Below are 6164 nucleotides of genomic sequence, written 5' to 3'. Positions count from 1 at the left end.
CGCACTGGGAGCATGTGTAGGGCCTTGATTGCTGGTTTGGCTGATACTCTGGAGGGGAGGTTCATAAGTAGCCGGGCAGCTGCATTCTGTGTGCGTTGGAGTTTAGCCAGGGTAGCCTCTGGGGCCCCCAGATATACCATGTTGCTATAATCCAACCGCGCCAGTATTAAGCCTTGGACAAGGAGTTTCCTAGATAGGGGCGGGAGTAATGGGAGGATCCTGCGGATGGTGCGCATAAGCCCGAAACAGGTACCTGCTGTTTTGGATGCTTGGGTCTTCATAGAAAGCTCGGGTTCCAGCCAGACTCCTAAGGTCTTAATTTCTTGTTTCGGGGTAGGAATTTCCCCGAAAACGTCTGGCCAGACCGATGGGGGGATGGTAGCCCATTGCTTGCCCATGAGCATGACTTCGGTCTTTGACCCATTTAATTTAAGTGATGATTCACACATCCAATTGTGAATGTCCGTGAGGCAGTTAGACAGAATGTCCGGGTGGTCGTCCAGTTGGGATAGGGAGACGACCAACTGCGTATCGTCAGCATAGCTAACTATTTTAATCCCGAAGGGGGTAACAACATCTTCGAGAGGGGCCATATACGCATTAAAAAGCGTGGGGCTTAGTGATGACCCCTGGGGAACCCCGCTCGTGAGGGGGAGGATGGTGGAGTGGTGATTGCCATCCCATACCTGGAATGAGCGCCCTACAAGGAAGGACTCAATTCACTGGAGTGCCGACCCTGTGAGCCCTGCTGCAGCCAACCGATGGAGTAGGACACGATAGTTAACTGTGTCGATGAAGGGACTATGTCCGGGACCTCATGAATGCATAACTTCTGTACAATTGTACCTAAGTATGATGTATATCATCCTGTTCATCTGATCTTTGTTCCCCTGTTGATCTACCCATATGTGTTCCCTGCAGCATCCCCCTTACACCTACTTCCTTATAATTTATTATTTTATTGACGCACTGTCTGCTATTAGGTTTGGCATGTTTTGTAGTCCTCACCGTCCTCCTTGCCTTGTGATCATACTTTACTGTAATGATGAAAGGATCACCAAAGGCTGGATATATCAAGTTAAGTATTTATTGGTCACAGCTGTAGCAGGTCCTGAGTAACTGAAGATACATAGAATGTCTCAGGCAGGTAAAGCATTGTACATTCTAGACTCAGGTGCCATGGGCATATGACATGGCTGATGACACAGTCCAGCCAGATCACCACATTTACCTTAGTAGATCTTGCTCTGAGACTGATGTAAATGGCAATGCTGCCCAACCATGATCGGTTTACATATGTCACATATATTATGTCATTCATGCTCCCTGTAACCTGTATTCCTCAATTCGTTTTTCTTGTTGATGTTTTTTTTTAAAACACCATCATTTTGAACCCATGGAAACTGAAAACAGAACAACCTACGCATCTTGTTTTCAATGATCATTATCAGAGAAGAGGACTTGCTGCATGCACAGGAGGATTAACAACGAGACCTAGTGTGCCAAGATGGGGCACCAGGTTCAGTTTTCCGTAGTCATGTATTCCAATGGGCTTTGGGAAGCGTAGTCATTTTGTAACTGTGTTTAACTTGGATGCTGATAAAGCAAGGGATGAAATGCAGAATAGTTGAGACTTTCTGAATCTTTAAACTTAGGAAATCTACATTCTGAGCGTGCACACAACGTGAAGTGAGTGAGCACTTGGATTAGAACAAACAGATGGCGGACAAGAAAAGAAGTGGAGAAGAGCAAAAGGAAAAGAAAGCAGCTCATTGGAAACTGCATGAGGCAGGGAAGTCCCCTTTACCCATACTCTTCCTGGTAGCCCCAGATCCCCTCACATTCACCCTATACTGCTCAGAAGACATTAGGGGAACTGAAACCAAAGGCGGCAAACTGGAAATTATGCTGTAAGCGGACAACATACTCCATACTCCTCACTTTAGCCTCCCCAGAACGTTCGCTGCCAGCACTCATGTCCACCATATCAGACTTTAAAGTGTTTTCCAGGTACAAAATGAACTGGACCAAAAGTTGGGAAACAGAGACAAGTTACATTCATGGCATAACAGTCAAATCCAATTACCCAGCGGCCTGCCTCCTGGGCGTATTTCTTAAACCTAAAGCCAATATGATTTCCTCAGGATTTGCAGATATAGCCCTAGCTCTTGCACGATGCTAGATAACCCTCTTTTGGAACCCCTCAAGGGACCCACACCCAAGAGTGGGGAAATAAACTAATCACATGGGCCACATGCAAGGGAACAATACTAAAAGCCGAAGCACAGGAGGGGCTGAGGAGTCCAGACCACACAGGCATGGGAATTGATTCTTCAAGATTGTCCCCATATAGATGATACAGCTGATTACTCCTGCTAGTGGACGATGACTCCACTGAGGAGGAATATATTGTCTCACACCAGGTGATCCAGATGTAGCAGCTAGGTCCTTCCTGAGGAGGCCCTCAAAACCTTTGAAACTCACTGGGAGGAATTCAACCTCTCCAAATTCCAGCATTACCAGCAGTTGAACTGCGCCCTGAAGACCTCCAGTCAATCAAATATCATCTCTGACTCTACTACTAACTCCTACTAAGACAAAATGGGCAGATATAGGAAACTTGTCAGTGGTCTATGCACTACACTAATTAAAGATCTTTTCCTGGTGGCTGCAATCTAAACGGCTTTGTGCCGGCCACGAATATCCTCCAGCATATTGCCCCTCTGGAGAGGGATTAGCTCTTGCCAGTGGCTGACTACCTGCCACCAATCACTGTGTCCTGCTGCTGGACCCACCATGAGTGAAGAAGAGGCTGAAAACACAGTCACCGGCCATTGAACAGACATTGAGGAGGAGTGGTCATCCCACGGGGACGCCTGCTGTGGCAGCTGGGGTCAGGGGGGTCGAACTCAGCTCTCTCCCTTTCTGCTGCTGGCTCCCCTGAGAGAGGAGATGGGCTCAGAATACCTGCAAAGAGAGGTGGATAGGCACCTCTCTCGTCTTTTGCTTCCTATATATGCGAAGCAGCCTTCCCCTCACACCAATTCTGACCCACTCTGGGAGTCTCAAAGGGAAGAAATTAGAAATTGCCGACTTCATTGACGCGCATAAATTGGATCTCTTATTCATCACAGAGACTTGGGGTGACGAAGCCTCTGGACCAGACTTTAGAGCAGCCACTCCCACTAACTACAATGTATGTAGATTAGACAGGCTAAAAAAAAAGGTGGTGGCATTGCTATAATCTAGAAAGACCACTTCAAACTCACCACGAAACATTTTAGCTGCCCTGAATACGAGTCTTTCATTTTTACACTAGGCCTCTCGGCCAAATCATCCTTTAAGGGCATGCTAATCTATCGCCCTCCTGGGTCAAGAGCCAAATTTCTTGCCAACATAGGCAACCTAATTGAAGCAGCTGCAGACTCCCCACACTTTACCATACTAGGTGACTTTCATTTTCACCTGGAAGTCCTCAACAACCACAATACTACGCAGCTACTCACAGATCTAGCTGCTGCAGGCCTGATGCAACTTATAACTTCCCCCACGCACCAGGCAGGCCATACATTAGATGGTATATTCACCAACAGTCCCCTGGTAACTGTTACCCAAATTATCCCCCTCATCTGGACAGACCACGCAGCGATTTGTTTCACTGTTGAAACTAACCCTACCAAACCTACTCTCACTGCCCCCTCTCAATCTTCCTATAGAGATTGGAAAAACATCAATTTAGCTCAGTTAGCAGAGATGATGCAGGAAAATCACATTCCTTATGAGCAGGATCCTATTATAGCGTCTTCCAATTATTTGACGAACTTAGAAATGGCCTGTAACAAACTAGCCCCGATCAAAACCTCCCATTGGAACAGGAAAGTACCTTCAGCCCCGTGGTTTACTGAAGCCCATCGGACTCATAGACAATACTGCAGGAACCTTGAAAGGCAGTGGCGTCGCAACTACACCCCTGCAGACAAAATTGCCTATAAAAATGCCCTTTCCATCTATAAAAGACTGATAGTTGCTGAAAAAAGTCTCTACTACACTTCCCAAATCGATCAGGCGAAAAATTCAGCAGGAGAACTATTTCGGGTGGTTACTACTTTGTCCAACCCCCCTGCCCCGCGATCAGAAGGCTCTCAGTCTTTAGCGGATGCCCTGGCCAGTTTCTTTGAGGAAAAAGTTAGTTCCATTTTCCTCACCTTCTCGCACTCCTCCCCTTCACCCTCTTCAGCGGCACTCCCCATTCATACCTCGCCTATTCTATCATCTTTTGATACCATTGACCAGGATTATATTCAACGCCTGGCAACCAGCATTAAATCCGGATCTCCCCTTGACCCATGTCCCCCGGCTATCCTGAACCTCATCCCAGAAGCAATCTCTCCCGCGTTGGCTACCATCTGCAATGCCATGTTCTCAACAGGCATATACCCCTCAGTCTGGAAGGAGGCTATCATTAAGCCACTTCTAAAAAAGCCAACTCTGGACCCTCTTCTCCCCGCCAGTTACAGACCCATCGCCTGTCTCCCTTTCCCAGCCAAGATTTTTGAAAAAACTATGAACATTCAACTTTCGAAATTCATCAATGACAACAATCTACTTGATGACACTCAGTTTGGCTTCAGACAGGGACATGAGACGGAGACAGCACTGCTAAAAGCCGCAGATGAAATTCGAGCAACTATGGACACAGGAGGAGCGGCAGTCCTAATATTTCTGGACCTTTCTGCTGCGTTTGACACGGTCGATCATGTCACCCTGATCGACCGTGTCTCAGCTCTAGGATTAAGAGGCAAAGCCAAAGATCTCATTGCCTCATTCCTAGCCAACCGCCCTCAGACTGTCAAGATGGGCAATTTCACCTCCCAGACCTTCTCCCTCCCATGCGGTGTTCCACAGGGCTCCTCGCTAAGTCCGACGCTTTTTAATATCTATGTATCGGACTTGGCGAGGGTGATAAAATCTTATGGAATTGCCCTTACTACGTACGCCGATGATACCCAACTTGTATTATCGGTGCACAACAACGGAGCATCCGTCGCAGCCAACTTTCAAGAGGGAATGAAGGTGATAAGCTCCTGGATGTCATCAAACTGCCTCAAACTTAACTCCGATAAAACGGAGGTGATGACATTCGGGAGCTTGCATCCAGCATGGTCTCCTCAGTGGTGGCCACCTCAGCTGGGGCCCCCCCCCCAACCGGTGGTCAAGGTCCGCAATCTGGGAGTCACTTTTGACAATAAGCTGACTTTCCTCCATCATGCCAATGCTGTCGTTTCATCTGCCTTCTACACCCTAAAAAAAATAAAAAAACTACTTCCTTACCTTCCACAGTCAGCGGGCAAAACACTTATCACCTACTTAGTGTTTTAAAGAACCGACTATTGCAACTCCCTTCTCCTGAATGCTCAGGAAAGGGTTCTCAATAAACTCCAGACAGTGCAAAACGCTGCGGCCAGAACCCTACTATCCCTTCCTAAATTCACCTCAATCTCTCCGTATATTAAAGAACTACACTGGCTCCCTATTAGGAGCCAAATCAAATTTAAGGCTCTGTGCATAGCCTACAAAACCCTGAACAACGGAGGACCACAGTTTCTAAAAAAAGCTCTCCGCCCAGTGGAACAACGCAGGACCCTACGATCTTCCTCAGCCTACTTGCTGAACGTCCCTCGGACAAGAAAGGCCAGTTGGGGAGATAGATGTTTCACAACTGCCACGGCCAAATTGTGGAATACGCTACCACTCCACATCAAAACTGCCCCCACGCTTCTTAAATTCAGAAAGAGCCTCAAAACTTGGCTGTTCTCCTCCTCCTAACTCCCCCGTCATACCTTAAGTGAGTTCTGTAACAATAGCGCCGAGACACCTGTATGGGTATTTGCGCGCTTTAAAAATTGCAAAAAATAAAATAAATAAATAAAATAAGAGGACCAACCAGGCGATGACGCTGGATAATGACGGCCTAATCCTTGCTGACAGACACAGAGGTGAGAAGTGGGGGGAGTGGCATTGATCAAGCCCTGCACCGCAACAGAGGCAACTAATTGCCCTCGGGCAGAGACTGAGGACGTGTGAGTGCCCAAGCAGCAAATACTCATGCTGGCTATTGGATTGCCAATATGGTGAAGGGGAAGGTTGCAGGGGGGCAGGGACAG

The sequence above is a fragment of the Lissotriton vulgaris genome, unplaced genomic scaffold (genome assembly GCF_964263255.1).
Source record: "Lissotriton vulgaris unplaced genomic scaffold, aLisVul1.2 SCAFFOLD_1601, whole genome shotgun sequence".
NCBI lineage: Eukaryota > Metazoa > Chordata > Amphibia > Caudata > Salamandridae > Lissotriton > Lissotriton vulgaris.
This window is presented reverse-complemented; position numbering follows the sequence as displayed.